An 18,760-nucleotide genomic window follows, 5' to 3' on the forward strand; every position below is an offset into this window, starting at 1 on the left:
AAGAACTCCCACTTAGATAGACATCCCTCTAATCCTCTAAGTGATCACGTGATCCAAATCAACTAAACCATGTCCGATCATCACGTGAGATGGAGTAGTTTCATTGGTGAACATCGCTATGTTGATCATATATGCTATATGATTCACGCTCGACCTTTCGGTCTCTGTGTTCCGAGGCCATATTTGTATATGCTTGGCTCGTCAAGTATAACCTGAGTATTCCGTGTGTGCAACTGTTTTGCACCCGTTGTATTTGAACGTAGAGCCTATCACACCCGATCATCACGTGGTGTCTCAGCATGAAGAACTTTCGCAACGGTGCATACTCAGGGAGAACACTTCTTGATAATTTAGTGAGAGATCATCTTATAATGCTACCGTCAATCAAAGCAAGATAAGATGCATAAAAGATAAACATCACATGCAATCAATATAAGTGATATGATATGGCCATCATCATCTTGTGCTTGTGATCTCCATCTCCGAAGCACCGTCATGATCACCATCGTCACCGGCGCGACACCTTGATCTCCATCGTAGCTGCGTTGTCGTCTCGCCAATCTTATGCTTCCACGACTATCGCTACCGCTTAGTGATAAAGTAAAGCATTACAGCGCGATTGCATTGCATACAATAAAGCGACAACCATATGGCTCCTGCCGGTTGCCGATAACTCGGTTACAAAACATGATCATCTCATACAATAAAATTTAGCATCATGTCTTGACCATATCACATCACAACATGCCCTGCAAAAACAAGTTAGACGTCCTCTACTTTGTTGTTGCATGTTTTACGTGGCTGCTACGGGCTTAAGCAAGAACCAATCTTACCTATGCATCAAAACCACAACGATAGTTTGTCAAGTTGGTGTTGTTTTAACCTTCGCAAGGACCGGGCGTAGCCACACTCGGTTCAACTAAAGTTGGAGAAACTGTCACCCGCAAGCCACCTATGTGCAAAGCACGTCGGGAGAACCGGTCTCGCGTAAGCGTACGCGTAATGTCGGTCCGGGCCGCTTTGTCCAACAATACCGCCGAACCAAAGTATGACATGCTGGTAAGCAGTATGACTTATATCGCCCACAACTCACTTGTGTTCTACTCGTGCATATAACATCAACATATAAAACCTAGGCTCAGATGCCACTGTTGGGATTCGTAGTAATTTCAGAAATTTCCTACGCACACGCAAGATCATGGTGATGCATAGCAACGAGAGGGGAGAGTATGATCTACGTACCCTTGTAGATCGACAATGGAAGCGTTTGGTTGATGTAGTCGTACGTCTTCACGGCCCGACCGATCAAGCACTGAAACTACGGCACCTCCGAGTTCTAGCACACGTTCAGCTCGATGACGATCCCCGGACTCCGATCCAGCAAAGTGTCGGGGAAGAGTTCCGTCAGCACGACAGCGTGGTGACGATCTTGATGTACTACTACAGCAGGGCTTCGCCTAAGCACCGCTATAATATTATCGAGGACTGTGGTGGAAGGGGGCACCGCACACGGCTAAGAATATGATCACATGGATCAACTTGTGTCTCTCTGGGGTGCCCCTGCCTTTGTATATAAAGGCTCAAGGGGGGGGGGTGCGGCCGGCCTAGGAGAGGCGCGCCAGGAGGAGTCCTACTCCCTCTGGGAGTAGGATTCCCCCCCCCCCCAATCCTAGTTGGAATAGGATTCGCGGAGGGGGGAAAAGAGAGAGGGGGGCCGGCCCCCTCTCCTTGTCCTATTCGGACCAAGGGAGGGGAGGGGCGTGCGGCCCATATTGGGCTGCCCCTTCTCTTTTCCACTAAGGCCCACATAGGCCCATATAGCTCCCGGGGGGTTCCGGTAACCTCCCGGTACTCCGGTAAAATCCCGATTTCACCCGGAACACTTCCGATATCCAAACATAGGCTTCCAATATATCAATCTTTATGTCGACCATTTCGAGACCCCTCGTCATGTCCGTGATCTCATCCGGGACTCCGAACAACCTTCGGTACATCAAAATGCATAAACTCATAATATAACTGTCATCGTAACCTTAAGCGTGCGGACCCTACGGGTTCGAGAACAATGTAGACATGACCGATACACGTCTCCGGTCAATAACCAATAGCGGAACCTGGATGCTCATATTGGCTCCTACATATTCTACGAAGATCTTTTATCGGTCAGACCACATAACAACATACATTGTTCCCTTTGTCATCGGTATGTTACTTGCCCGAGATTCGATCGTCGGTATCCCATACCTAGTTCAATCTCGTCACCGGCAAGTCTCTTTACTCGTTCTGTAATACATCATCCCGCAACTAATTCATTAGTTGCAATGCTTGCAAGTCTTAAGTGATGTGCATTACCGAGAGGGCCCAGAGATACCTCTCCGACAATCGGAGTGACAAATCCTAATCTCGAAATACGCCAACCCAACATGTACCTTTGGAGACACCTGTAGAGCTCCTTTATAATCACCCAGTTACGTTGTGACGTTTGGTAGCACACAGAGTGTTCCTCTGGCAAACGGGAGTTGCATAATCTCATAGTCATAGGAACATGTATAAGTCATGAAGAAAGCAATAGCAACATACTAAACGATCGGGTGCTAAGCTAATGGAATGGGTCATGTCAATCAGATCATTCAACTAATGATGTGATCCTGTTAATCAAATGACAACTCTTTGTCCATGGTTAGGAAACATAACCATCTTTGATTAACAAGCTAGTCTAGTAGAGGCATACTAGTGACACTCTGTTTGTTTATGTATCCACACATGTATTATGTTTCCGGTTAATACAATTCTAGCATGAATAATAAACTTTTATCATGATATAAGGAAATAAATAATAACTTTATTATTGCCTCTAGGGCATATTTCCTTTAGCACTATGGGTGGAATAGAATATGATGACAGAGGTTGTGTGGAGAAGACAAAAAGGGAGAAAGTCTCACATCGACGCGGCTAATCAACAGGCTATGGAGATGCCCATCAATTGATGTTAATGTGAGGAGTAGGATTGCCATGCAACGGATGCACTAAGAGCTATAAGTGTATGAAAGTTCAAACGGGAAACTAAGTGGGTGCGCATCCAACTTGCTTGCTCATGAAGACCTCGGGCATTTGAGGAAGCCCATCATCGGAATATACAAGCCAAGTTCTATAATGAAAATTCCCACTAGTATATGGAAGTGATAACTCAAGAGACTCTCTATATGAAGAACATGGTGCTACTCTGTAGCACAAGTGTGGTAAAAGGATAGTAACATTGTCCCTTTTGTCTTTTTCTCTCTTTTTTTTGGGCCTCCTCTTTTTTTGGCCTTTCTCTTTTTCCCTTTTTTCGTCCAGAGTCTCATCCCGACTTGTGGGGGAATCATAGTCTCCATCATCCTTTCCTCACTGGGACAATGCTCTAATAATGATGATCATCAAACTTTTATTTACTTACAACTCAATATTACAACTTGATGCTAGAACAAAGATATGACTCTATATGAATGCCTCCTACGGTGTACCGGGATGTGCAATGATCTAGCGTAGCAATGACATCAAAAAACGGACAAGCCATGAAAACATCATGCTAGCTATCTTACGATCATGCAAAGCAATATGACAATAAATGCTCAAGTCATGTATATGATGATGATGGAAGTTGCATGGCAATATATCTCGGAATGGCTATGGAAATTCCATGATAGGTAGGTATGGTGGCTGTTTTGAGGAAGATATAAGGAGGTTTATGTGTGATAGAGCGTATCGTATCACGGGGTTTAGATGCACCGGCAAAGTTTGCACCAACTCTCGAGGTGAGAAAGGGCAATGCATGGTACCGAAGAGGCTAGCAATGATGGAAGGGTGAGAGTGCGTATAATCCATGGACTCACATTAGTCATAAAGAACTCATATACTTATTGCAAAAGTTTATTAGCCCTCGAAGAAAAGTACTACTACGCATGGACCTAGGGGGATAGATTGGTAGGACAAGACCATCACTCGTCCCCGATCGCCACTCATAAGGAAGACAATCAACAAATACCTCATGCTCCAACTTTGTTACACAACGGTTCACCATACGTGCATGCTACGGGACTTGCAAATCTCAACACAAGTATTTCTCAATTTCACAATTACTCAACTAGCACGACTCTAATATCACCACCTTTATATCGCAAAACTCTTGCAAGTAATAAAACATATCATATTCAGTGATCTACAAGTTTTATGTAGGATTTTATGACTAACCATGTGAATGACCAGTTCCTGTCATCTCTCTAAATAGATATAAGTGAAGCAAGAGAGTTTAATTCTTTCTACAAAAGATATGCCCACGCTCTAACAAATATAAGTGAAGCAAAATAGCATTCTACAAATGGCGGTTTTCTATGTGAAGAGAAACAGGCAATCCAAACTTCAAATGATATAAGCGAAGCACATGAAGCATTCTATAAAGCCATACTCAAAAGATATAAGTGAAGTTCAATGAGCATTCTATAAATCAACCAAGGACGATCTCATACCAGCATGGTGCATAAAATAAAAATGAAAACTAAATGCAAAAGACGCTCCAAGATTTGCACATATCGCATGAACGAAACAAATCCGAAAACATATCGATACTTGTTGAAGAAAGATGGGATGCCTTCCGGGGCATCCCCAAGCTTAGACGCTTGAGTCTCCTTGAATATGTAATTGGGGTGCCTTGGGCATCCCCAAGCTTGAGCTCTTGCCTCTCCTTCTTCTCCTCACATCGAGACATCCTCGATCTTTGAACACTTCATCCACACAAAACTCAAAAGAAAACTTGGTAAGATCCGTTAGTGTAATAAAGCAAATCACTACTCTAAGTATTGTTGTGAACCAATTCATATTTTGTTTTTGCATTTTAGCTACTGTAATATAACTTTTTTATGGCTTAATCCACTGATATAAATCCATAGTTTCATCAAAACAAGCAAACTATGCATCAAAAACAGAATCTGTCTAAAACAGAACAGTCTGTAATAATCTAAACATTCACCATACCTGTGCTACTCCAAAAATTCTACCAAAATTAGGAAAAATAAAATTTTTATATAGAAATACATTGAATAAAGTTTCAGAACCGTTTGACGTTCCAGTAAAAAAAATGTAAAATCGCGCACTACAGCCAAAGTTTCTGTCCTACACCGCACAAACCAACAAGTAATCTAAAACATCTTAAAGGCAAACCTTGGCACATTATTTTTATTTTTAAACTTTATAAAAGCACACAACAAAAATAATGACTCTCTAATACTTCCAGGTTGTCTCCCTGGCAGCGCTTTCTTTAAAGCCATTAAGCTAGGCATATAGTGCTCAAGTAATGGATCCACCCGGATCCCAAGGTATATCAAAGCCAATTTTAATTAACAATGATTTATAATTTAGTAGTGAGAACAAAGTAAAATATATAATGTAATGACAAAGTCTAACTCTCTTCCTATGCATCGGCATGTCATAAAAAACAATTCATGCACACAAAGTAAAGGACAATGCATAGTATAAACAGTTTCTTGCAATTTTTTCGTGTTGGAAACATAAAGAGGCGGAGATGTAGTTCCTCTCTCATAATAATTTCAAGTAGGAGCAGCAAGCCCATGCATATTATATCTATCAAAATCATCATGTGTAATAGTAAAACGCAATCCATCAATATAATCCTTAATAAGGGTAAACTTCTCCGATATAGTGTAGTTGGGAGAATTCAAAAAGATAATAGGACTATCATGCGTGGGTGAAATAGCAACAATTTCATGTTTAACATAAGGAACTATAGCAAGTTCATCTCCATAAGCATAATTCATATTGGCATGTTGGCCACAAGCATAACAAGTATCATCAAAAAGGGAAATCTCAAGAGAATCAACGGGATCATAACAATCATCATAGCAATCATCCTTCGGTAATCATGAAGGGAAATTAAACAATGTATGAGTTGAAGAGTTACTCTCATTAGAAGGCGGGCACGGGTGATCAATCCGCTCTTTCTCCTTTTGTTCTTCACTCTCCTCCTCATCTTTTTCATCCAATGAGCTCAGAATGTCATTAATTTCTTCTTCCATAGACTCCTGCAAAATATTAGTCTCTTCTTGGACAGCGGAGACTTTGTCAATAAACGCATCAATATCGGCATTGTATTCATAATTCTCATAGCAATATTTAAGGATAGCTAAATTTTTAGGTCTATAAACTGAATCATCAAAATTTCACACTCTTTAAACAAAGATTCAATTTCATAAGCACCCATAAAAGCAACAAATTCTTCTATTTGTTCCACATCATAGTAATCATATATACCATTAGCATAAGAAGCCAAGGTTTTATCATCATTAAATTTGCATGAAAAGGGAAGGTGTGGAGCCTTCATCCTAGAGCAACAAGTATAGTCATATCTCAAGCATAGTTCCCGAGCATACCAATGCAACATATGAATTTGATCCCATAATAGTTTCCATTTTTGAGTCAAGCGATAATCCCTAAAGTATTCACGTTGATCCAACGTGTCTCCCATAACATAATTGAATGGGGTTTTCTCAGGATTATCAAAGTAGTACATAATCTCTTTCACATAACCAGCATCGAGGGTTTTAGGAGGTTCCACATCTCCATGAGTAGCAAGCACACCTACTTTTTTGGTATTTCGTGTTCCATATCCATAACTAAAGATAGAGAACAACTTAGAACATCAAATAAAAATAACTTAGTGATAAAGCAAACAAGCGCACACGAGAATATTCACCCCACGCTATTGCTCCCCGGCAACGGCGCCGGAAAAAGGTCTTGATAACACACAAGTATAGGGGATCAATTGTAGCCTCTTTCGATAAGTAAGAGTGTCGAACCCAATGGGGAGCTAAAGGTAGAACAAATATTCCCTCAAGTTCTATCGACCATCGATACAACTCTACGCACGCTTAACGTTTGCTTTACCTAGAACAAGTATGAAACTAGAAGTACTTTGTAGGTGTTTTTGGATAGGTTTGCAAGATAATAAAGAGCGCGTAAATAAAAAGTAAGGGCTGTTTAGATAAAGAAACAATAAAGTTAGTATAGCGAGTGTGGAAAAGTGGTGGTAGGAGTTACGAGATTGTCCCTAAGCAATTGACTACTTTACTAGACCGATAGCAAGTTTTATGTGGGAGAGGCCACTGCTAGCATGTCATCCCTGACTTGGAATTCTATGCACTTATGATTGGAACTATTAGCAAGCATCCGCAACTACTAACGTTCATTAAGGTAAAACCCAACCATGTCATTAAGATATATTGGCCCCCCTTCAATCCCGTATGTATTAATTTCTATGCTAGGTTGAATATTCTGTCACTCTTGCCCTCCAATACATAGTACTATCAACATACAACTAACCCTATGGTGTGATCCACGCGCGCGCTCATATGATGGGCACCAAAGGACAACAACATAACCACAAGAAAATTAAATCAATCATAGTAATTCACCAATCACCGATAGGACAACGAAAATCTACTCAGACATCATAGGATGGCAACACGTCATTGGATAATAATTGTTGGAAATATGCCCTAGAGGCAATAATAAAATGGTTATTATTGTATTTCCTTGTTCATGATAATTGTATATTGTTCATGCTATAATTGTATTAACTGGAAACCATTATACATGTGTGAATATATAGACCACAACATGTCCCTAGTAAGCCTCTAGTTGACTAGCTCGTTGATCAATAGATGGTCATGGTTTCCTGACCATGGACATTGGATGTCATTGATAACGGGATCACATCATTAGGAGAATGATGTGATGGACAAGACCCAATCTTAAGCGTAGCACAACATCGCGTAGTTCGTTTGCTAAAGCTTTTCTAATGTCAAGTATCATTTCCTTAGATCATGAGATTGTGCAACTCCCGGATACCGTAGGAATGCTTTGGGTGTACCAAACATCACAACGTAACTGGGTGGTTATAAAGGTGCACTACAGGTATCTCCAAAAGTGTCTGTTGGGTTGGCACGAATCGAGACTGGGATTTGTCACTCCATATGATGGAAAGGTATCTCTGGGCCCACTCGGTAATGCATCATCATAATGAGCTCAATGTGACTAATGAGTTAGCCACGGGATCATGCGTTACGGAACGAGTAAAGAGACTTGCCGGTAACGAGATTGAACGAGGTATGGGGATACCGACGATCGAATCTCGGGCAAGTAACATACCGATAGATACGAGATTGATTGAATCCCCGACATCGTGGTTCATCTGATGAGATCATCATGGAACATGTGGGAGACAATATGGGTATCCAGATCCCGCTATTGGTTATTGGTCGGAGAGATGTCTCGGTCATGTCTGCATGGTTCCCGAACCCGTAGGGTCTACACACTTAAGGTTAACTGACGCTAGAGTTGTTATGGGAAATAGTATGTGGTTACCGAAGATTTTTCGGAGTCCCGAATGAGATCCCGGACGTGATGAGGAGTTCCGGAATTGTTCCAGGGGTACCAGGTGACGACCAGCGTGTCCGAAAGGGGTTTCGGAGGCCCCGACAAGCGTTGGGGGGCCTTATGGGCCAAGGGGAAGGGGCACATCATCCCACTAAGGGGCTGAGCGCCCCTCCCACCCCATCTCACGTAACTTGGAGAGGTGGGGGCGCCTCACCTAGGGCAGCCACCCCTCCTGGCTTGGGGGCCAAGTTTCCTAGGGGTGGGGGCGCCCAAACCCATCTAGGGTTTCCCCTGTGGCCGCCGCCCCTCCCCTAGGGAACCCTAGGGCGCCTCCTCCACCCCCTTCCCCCTATATATAGTGAGGGAGAGAGAGGGCAGCCGCACCCCTTCCCTGGCGCAGCCCCTCCCTCCTCCAACTCTTCCTTCTCCCCTGTAGAGCTTGGCGAAGCCCTACAGGAATACCACAAACTCCACCACCACGCCGTCGTGCTGCCGGAGTTCTCCCTCAACTTCTCCTCTCCTCTTGCTGGATCAAGAGGGAGGGGATGTCCCTGGGCTGTACGTGTGTTGAACACGGAGGCGCCGTCTGTTCGGCGCTAGATCGGATCTTCCACGATTTGAATCGCCGCGAGTACGACTCCATCAACCGTGTTCTTGTAATGCTTCCGCTTAGCGATCTTCAAGGGTATGAAGATGCAATCCCTCTCTCTTGTTTCTAGCATCTCCTAGATTGATCTAGGTGACACATAGGAAAATTTTGAATTATTGCTACATTCCCCAACAGTGGCATCATGAGCTAGGTCTATGCGTAGATTCTATGCACGAGTAGAACACAAAGCAGTTGTGGGCGATGATTTGTTCAATTTGCTTACGGTTACTAGTCTTATCTTGATCTGGTGGCATTGTGGGATGAAGCGGCCCGGACTGACTTTACACGTACGCTTACATGAGACTAGTTCCACCGACTGACATGCACTTGATGCATAAGGTGGCTGGCGGGTGTCTGTCTCTCCCACTTTAGTCGGATCGGATTCGATGAAAAGGGTCCTTATGAAGGCTAAATAGCAATTGGCATATCACCGTTGTGGTTTTTCGTAGGTAAGAAACGTTCTTGCTAGAAACCCGTAGCAGCCACAAAAAACATGCAACAATAATTAGAGGACGTCTAACTTGTTTTCGCAGGGTATGCTATGTGATGTGATATGGCCAAAAGGATGCGATGAATGATATATGTGATGTATTAGAATGATCATGTTCTTGTAATAGGAATCACGACTTGCATGTCGATGAGTATGACAGCCGGCAGGAGCCATAGGAGTTGTCTTAATTTATTTATGACCTGCGTGTCAATGAAAATGCCATGTAATTATTTTACTTTATTGCTAACCGTTAGCCATAGTAGTAGAAGTAATAGTTGGCGAGGCAACTTCATGAAGACACGATGATGGAGATCATGATGATGGAGATCTTGGTGTCATGCCGGTGACGATGGTGTTCATGCCGCGCCTCGAAGATGGAGATCAAAGGCGCAAGATGATATTGGCCATATCATGTCACTTTATGGTTTGCATGTGATGTTTGTCATGTTTACATCTTATTTGCTTAGAACGACGGTAGCATAAATAAGATGATCCCTCACTAAAATTTCAAGAAAGTGTTCCCCCTAACTGTGCACCGTTGCGAAGGTTCGTTGTTTCGAAGCACCACGTGATGATTGGGTGTGATAGATTCTAACGTTCGCATACAACGGGTGTAAGCCAGATTTACACATGCGAAACACTTAGGTTGACTTGACGAGCCTAGCATGTACAGACATGGCCTCGGAACACAAGAGACCGAAAGATCGAACATGAGTCGTATAGTAGATATGATCAACATGAAGATGTTCACCGATGATGACTAGTTCGTCTCATGTGATGATCGGACACAACCTAGTTGACTCGGATCATGTATCACTTAGATGACTAGAGGGATGTCTATCTAAGTGGGAGTTCATTAAATAATCAGATGAACTTAATTACCATGAACATAGTCAAAAGGTCTTTGCAAATTATGTCATAGCTTACACTTTAGTTCTACTGTTTAAGATATGTTCCTAGAGAAAATTTAGTTGAAAGTTGATAGTAGAAGTTATGCGGACTGGGTCCGTCAACTGAGGATTATCCTCATTGCTGCGCAGAAGGCTTATGTCCTTAATACACCGCTCGATGTGCTGAACCTCGAGCGTCGTCTATAGATGTTGGGAAACATCTGACATATGCATTTTGATGACTACGTGATAGTTCAATGCGTAATGCTAACGGTTTAGAATTGTGGCACCAAAGATGTTTTTGAAACGTCGCAGAACATATGAGATGTTCCAAAGACTGAAATTGGGATTTCAGACTAGTGCCCACGTCAAGAGGTATGAGACCTCTGACAAGTTTCTTAAGCCTGCAAACTAAGGGAGAAAAGCTCAATCATTGAGCATGTGCTCATATTGTCTGAGTACTACAATCGCTTAAATCGAGTGGGAGTTAATCTTCCAGATGAGATAGTGATGGTTCTCCATAGTCACTGCCACCAAGCTATTAGAGCTTCACGATGAACTATAACATATCAGGGATAGACATGATGATCCTTCAGCAACTCGCGATGTTTGACACCGCGAAAGTAGAAATCAAGTAGGAGCATCAATTGTTGATGGCTAAACCACTAGTTTCAAGAAGGGCAAGGGAAAGAAGGGATACTTCATGAAACGACAAATCAGTTGCTGCTCTAGTGAAGAAACCCAAGGTTGAACCCAAACCCGAGACTAAGTGCTTCTGTAATGAGGGGAACGGTCACTGAAGCAGAACTACCCTAGATACTTGGTAGATGAGAAGGCTGGCAAGGTCGACAGAGGTATTTTGAATATACGTTATATTATTGTGTACTTTACTAGTACTCCTAGTAGCACCAGGGTAAAAAATACCGGTTCGGTTGCTAAGTGTTAGTAACTCGAAATAAAAGGCTGCGGAGACTAGCTAAAGGTGAGATGACGATATGTGTTGGAAGTGTTTCCAAGGTTGATGTGATCAAACATCGCACACTCCCTCTACCATCGGGATTGGTGTTAAAACTAAATAATTGTTATTTGTTGTTTGCGTTGAGCATAGACATGATTGGATTATGTTTATCGCAATACGGTTATTCATTTTAGGAGAATAAAGGTTACTCTGTTTGTTTGAATAATACCTTCAATGGTCTTGCACCTAAAATGAATGGTTTATTGAATCTCGATCGTAGTGATACATATGTTCATGCCAAAAGATATAAGATAGTAATGATAGTACCACATACTTGTGGCACTGCCATTTGAGTCATGTTGGTATAAAACACATGAAGAAGTCCATGTTGATGGATCTTTGGACTCACTCGTTTTTGAAAAGATTGAGACATGCGAACCATGTCTATTGGTAGATATGCATGAAGAAACTCCATACAGATGGATCGTTTGGACTCACTTGATTTTGAATCACTTGAGACATGCAAATCATACCACATGGGCAAGATGACTGAAAGGCCTCATTTTCAGTAAGATGGAACAAGAAAGCAACTTGTTGGAAGTAATACATTTTGATGTGTGTAGTCCAATGAGTGCTGAGGCACGCAGTGGATATCGTTATGTTCTTACTTCACAGATGATTTGAGTAGATGCTGAGTATATTTACTTGATGAAACACAAGTCTGAATTATTGAAAGGTTTAAGTAATTTTAGAGTGAAGTTGAAGATCGTTGTGACAAGATGATAAAATGTCTATGATATGATCATAGAGATGAATATCTGAGTTACGAGTTTGGCACACAATTAAGACATTGTGGAAATTGTTTCACAACTAATACCGCCTGGAACACCATAGTGTGATGGTGTGTCCGAACATCATAACTGCGCCCTATTGGATATGGTGCATACCATGATGTCTCTTATCGAATTACCACTATCGTTTATGGGTTAGGCATTAGAGACAACCGCATTCACTTTAAATAGGGCACCACGCAATTCCTTTGAGACGACACCGTATGAACTATGGTTTAGAAAAACATAAGCTGTCGTTTCTTAAAAGTTTGGGGCTGCGATGCTTATGTGAAAAAGTTTCAGGCTGATAAGCTCGAACCCAAAGAGGATAAATGCATCTTCATAGAATACCCAAAACAGTTGGGTATACCTCTTATTTCAGATCCGGAAGCAAAAGTGATTGTTTCTAGAAACGGGTCCTTTCTTGAGGAAAAGTTTCTCTTGAAAGAATTGAGTGGGAGGATGATGTAGACTTGATGAGGTTATTGAACCGTCACTTCAAATAGTGTGTAGCAGGGCACAGGAAGTTGTTCCTGTGGCACCTACACCAATTGAAGTGGAAGCTTATGATAGTGATCATGAAACTTCAGATCAAGTCACTACCAAACCTCATAGGTCGGCAAGGATGCATACTACTTCAGAGTGGTACATAATCCTGTCTTGGAAGTCATGTTGCTAGACAACAATGAACCTACGAGCTACGGAGAAGCGATGGTGGGCCCGGATTCCGACGAATGGCTCGAGGCCATAAAATCCGAGAGAGGATCCATGTATAAAAACAAAGTATAGACTTTGGAAGAACTACTTGATGGTTGTAAGGCTGTTGGGTGCAGATGGATTTTAAAAGGAAGACGGACAATGATGGTAAGTGTCACCATTAAGAAAGCTCGACTTGTCGTTAAGATGTTTTCCGACAAGTTCAAGGAGTTGACTACGATGAGACTTTCTCACTCGTAGCGATGCTAAGAGTCTGTTGGAATTATGTTAGCAGTTACTGCATTATTTATGAAATCTTGTAGATAGGATGTCAAAACATTGTTTCCTCGACGATTTTCTTGAGGAAAGGTTGTATGTGATACAACCAGAAGGTTTTGTCAATCCTGAAAGATGCTAACAAGTATGCAAAGCTCTAGCAATCCTTCTAAGGACTGGAGTAAGCATCTCGGAGTTGGAATGTACACTTTAATGAGATGATCAAAGATTTTGGGTTTATACAAAGTTTATGAGAAACTTGTATTTCCAAAGAAGTGAGTGGGAGCACTATAGAATTTTTGATGAGTATATGTTGTTAACATATTGTTGATCAGAAATGATGTAGAATTTCTGTAAAGCATACAGGGTTATTTGAAAAGTGTTTTTCAATGGAAAACCTGGATTAAGCTACTTGAACATTGAGCATCAAGATCTATAAGGATATATCAAAAACGCTTAATAGTACTTTCAAATGAATACATACCGTGACAAGATTTTGAAGGAGTTCAAAATAGATCAGCAAAGAAGGAGTTCTTGGCTATGTTACAAGGTGTGAGTATTGAGTAAGACTCAAGACCTAACCACAGCATAAGAGAGAGAAAGGACGAAGGTCGTCCCCTATGCTTTATACGTAGGCTCTACAGTATGCTATGCCGTGTACCGCACCTGAAGTGTGCCTTGCCATGAGTCAGTTAAGGGGTACAAGAGTGATCCAGGAATGGATCACATGACAGCGGTTGAACTTATCCTTAGTAACTAGTGGACTAAGGAATTTTCTCAATTATGGAGGTGGTAAAAGAGTTCGTTGTAAAGGGTTACGTCGATGCAAACTTTGACACTAATCCGGATGACTCTGAATAGTAAAGCGGATTCGTATAGTAGAGCAGTTATTTGGAATAGCTCCAAGTAGCGCGTGGTAGCTGCATCTACAAGATGACATAGAGATCTGTAAAGCACACATGGATCTGAAAGGTTCAGACCCATTGACTAATAAACCTCTTTAGCAAGCGAGATATGAACAAACCCCATGGGTGTTGGATTCATTACAATCACATAGTGATGTGAACTAGATTATTGACTCTAGTGCAAGTGGGAGACTGTTGGAAATATGCCCTAGAGGCAATAATAAAATGGTTATTATTGTATTTCCTTGTTCATGATAATTATCTATTGTTCATGCTATAATTGTATTAACTAGAAACTGTAATACATGTGTGAATACATAGACCACAACATGTCCATAGTAATCCTCTAGTTGACTAGCTCGTTGATCAATAGATGGTCATGGTTTCCTGACCATGGACATTGGATGTCATTGATAATGAGATTACATCATTAGGAGAATGATGTGATGGACAAGACCCAATCTTAAGCATAGCACAAGATTGTGTAGTTCGTTTGCTAAATCTTTTCTAATGTCAAGTATCATTTCCTTAGACCATGAGATTGTGCAACTCCCGGATACCGTAGGAATGCTTTGGGTGTACCAAATGTCACAACGTAACTGGGTGGCTATAAAGGTGCACTACAGGTATCTCCGAAAGTGTCTGTTGGGTTGGCACGAATCGAGACTGGGATTTGTCACTCCGTGTGACGGAGAGATATCTTTGGGCCCACTCGGTAATGCATCATCATAATGAGCTCAATGTGACTAATGAGTTAGCCACGGGATCATGCGTTACGGAACGAGTAAAGAGACTTGCCGGTAACGAGATTAAACGAGGTATGGGGATACCAACGATCAAATCTCGGGCAAGTAACATACCGATAGACAAAGGGAATTGTATACGGGATTGATTGAATCCCCGACATCGTGGTTCATCCGATGAGATCATCATGGAACATGTGGGAGCCAATATGGGTATCCAGATCCCGCTATTGGTTATTGGCCGGAGAGATGTCTCGGTCATGTCTGCATGGTTCCCGAACCCGTAGGGTCTACACACTTAAGGTTCGGTGACGCTAGAGTAGTTATGGGAAATAGTATGTGGTTACCGAAGGTTGTTCGGAGTCCTGGATGAGATCCCGGACGTGACGAGGAGTTCCGGAATTGTTCTGGGGGTACCGGGTGACGACCATCATGTCCGAAAGGGGTTTCGGAGGCCCCGGCAAGCGTTGGGGGGCCTTATGGGCCAAGGGGAAGGGGCACATCAGCCCACTAAGGGGCTGAGCGCCCCTCCCACCCCATCTCACGTAACTTGGAGAGGTGGGGGCGCCTCACCTAGGGCAGCCACCCCTCCCGGCTTGGGGGGCAAGTTTCCTAGGGGTGGGGGCACCCAAACCCATCTAGGGTTTTCCCTGTGGCCGCCGCCCCTCCCCTAGGGAACCCTAGGGCGCCTCCTCCACCCCCTTCCCCTATATATAGTGAGGGAGAGAGAGGGCAGCCGCACCCCTTCCCTGGCGCAGCCCCTCCCTCCTCCAACTCTTCCTTCTTGTCCGTATAGCTTGGCGAAGCCCTGCAGGAATACCACAAACTCCACCACCACGCCGTCGTGCTGCCGGAGTTCTCCCTCAACTTCTCCTCTCCTCTTGCTGGATCAAGAAGGAGAAGACTTCCCCGGGCTGTACGTGTGTTGAACGCGGAGGCGTCGTCCGTTCGGCGCTAGATCGGATCTTCCGCGATTTGAATCGCTGCGAGTACGAATCCATCAACCGCGTTCTTGTAACACTTTTGCTTAGCGATCTTCAAGGGTATGAAGATGCACTCCCTCTCTCTCGTTGCTATCATCTCCTAGATTGATCTTGGTGGCACGTAGGAAAATTTTGAATTATTGCTACGTTCCCCAACAATAATATGAAGCATAAAGCACCATATTCAAGTAGAGGGTACAGCTGGTTGTGGGAGAGTGTACCGTTGTGGATAGATGGGGGAAGGTGATGGAGATGTTGGTGAAGATGGCAGAGGTGTTGGTGTAGATTGCGGTGATGATGATGGCCCCCGGCGGTGTTCCGGCGCCACCGGAAGCGAGGGGGAGAGAGCCCCCCTTCTTCTTCTTCTTCCTTGACCTTCTCCCTAGATGGGAGAAGGGCTTACCCTCTGGTCCATGGCCTCCATGGCATGGGAGGGGCGAGAGCCCCTCTGAGATTGGACCTGTCTCCCTGTCTCTCTCTGCTTCTGCGTTCTCAGATTCTACCCTTTCACCGTTTCTTATATTCCGGAGATCCGTAACTCCGATTGGGCTGAAATTTTAACACGGTCTCTATCCGGATATTAGCTTTCTTGCAGCGAAATAAGGGCATCAACCGCCTTACGTGCTGGCCACGAGGGCCCAGGGCGCGCCCCCTGCCTCGTGGCCCCCTCGGGCATCGTCTCGCGTTGATTTTTCTTCCCAAAAATCACATATATTCCAAAAAAATCTCCGTCAGTTTTTATTCCGTTTGGACTCCGTTTGATATGGATTTTCTGTGAACATAAAACATGCAACAAACAGGAACTAGCACTGGGCACTGGATCAATATGTTAGTCCCCAAAAATAGTATAAAAAGTTGCCAAAAGTATATGAAAGTTGTATAATATTGGCATGGAACAATAAAAAATTATAGATACGACGAAGATGTATCACACTTCACCCCCAGTAAACACGGGCAAGTGGATTGCGACATCCACCTATGATGTTGATGGTAGCTGGAACTACGTCGGAATTTCCTTGGAGAGGGAGGGATGATGTAGCACATCGACGGTAGGTATTTCCCTCAGTTATGAAACCAAGGTTATCGAACCAGTAGGTGAACCAAGCAACACAACGTAAACAGCCCCTGCACACAAATAACAACACCTCGCAACCCGACGTGTTAAAGGGGTTATCAATCCCTTTCGGGGTACGGCGCCTCAAGATAGGCAAACAGATGTGAGGTAAAGTTGTAAATATTGATAGATCGAACGCCAAATAGAATAAATTGCAGCAAGGTATTTTGAATTTTTGGTTTAATAGATCTGAATAAAAATGCAAAGGAAAAGTAGATTGCAAGGCAAATATATGAGAAAGAAGACCCGGGGGCCGTAGGTTTCACTAGTGGCTTATCTCGAGAAAAATAGCAAACGGTGGGTAAACAAATTACTGTTGGGCAATTGATAGAACTTCAAATAATTATGATGATATCCAGGCAATGACCATTACATAAGCATCACGTCCAAGATTAGTAGACCGACTCCTGCCTGCATCTACTACTATTACTCCACACATCGATCGCTATCCAGCATGCATCTAGTGTTTTAAGTTCACGGAAAAACAGAGTAATGCAATAAGAACGATGACATGATGTAGACAAGATCCGTTTATCTATATGGCGGTAGATATAGATCTCGTCTTTTTATCTTTGGTAGCAACGATACATATGTGTTGGTTCCCTTTCTGTCACTGGGATCAAGCACCGTAAGATCGAACCCACTACCGGGCATCTCTTCCCATTGCAAGATAAATAGATCAAGTTGGCCAAACAAAACTCAAACATCAAAGAAGAAATATGAGGCTATAAGAGATCATGCATATAAGAGATCAAAGAAACTCAAATAACTTTCATGGATATAAAAACATAGATCTGATCATAAACTCAAAGTTCATCGATCCCAACAAACAAACCGCAAAAGAGTTACATCATATGGATCTCCAAGAGACCATTGTATTGAGAACCAAGAGAGAGAGAGATGAAGCCATCTAGCTACTAACTATGGACCCGAAGGTCTACAAAGAACTACTCACGCATCATTGGAGAGGCACCAATGGAAGTGGTGAACCCCTCCGTGATGGTGTCTAGATTGGATCTGGTGGTTCTGGACTCTGCGGCGGCTGGATGAATATTTCGTTGACTCTCCTAGGGTTCTGGTATTTTTGGGGTATTTATAGAGCAAAGAGGCGGTCCGGGGGGCACCCGAAGTGGGCACGCGCCCTGGTGAGTTGTGCCCCCCTCGGGGCACCCCCCAGGTGCAACTAGGGCCCATTGCCTTCCTTCTGGCCCATAAAAAATCACCGTAAAATTTCGTGGCATTTGGACTCCGTTTGATATTGATTTTCTGCGACGTAAAAAACATGGAAAAAACAACAACTGACACTTGACACTATGTCAATAGGTTAGTACCAAAAAATGGTATGAAATGACCATAAAATGATTATAAAACATCCAAGATTGATAATAAAACAACATGGAACAATCAAAAATTATAGATACGTTGGAGACGTATCAGCATCCCAAGCTTAACTCCTACTCGTCCTCGAGTAGGTAAGTGATAAAAACAGAATTTTTGATGTGGAGTGTTGTTCATCAAGTCATAACATATTCTTTTCTTTATAGCATGGACATTTGGACTTTTATGTGATTCAAAGCAATAGTCTAGTTTTGACATAATAATTTAGATACTCAAGCATATCAACAAGCAACCATGTCTTTCAAAATATCAAAGCTAAAATAAGTTATCCCTAGCCCATCATGCTCAAACATTGATCCATTCATGAAACACACTCGGATATTAACTACACCCAATACTGAGCATGATCATATTGCTCCTAGTTGGTGCTTTTATGAGAGAAGATGGAGACTCAAATTTCA

Source organism: Triticum dicoccoides, chromosome 6A (assembly GCF_002162155.2).
Source record: "Triticum dicoccoides isolate Atlit2015 ecotype Zavitan chromosome 6A, WEW_v2.0, whole genome shotgun sequence".
NCBI lineage: Eukaryota > Viridiplantae > Streptophyta > Magnoliopsida > Poales > Poaceae > Triticum > Triticum dicoccoides.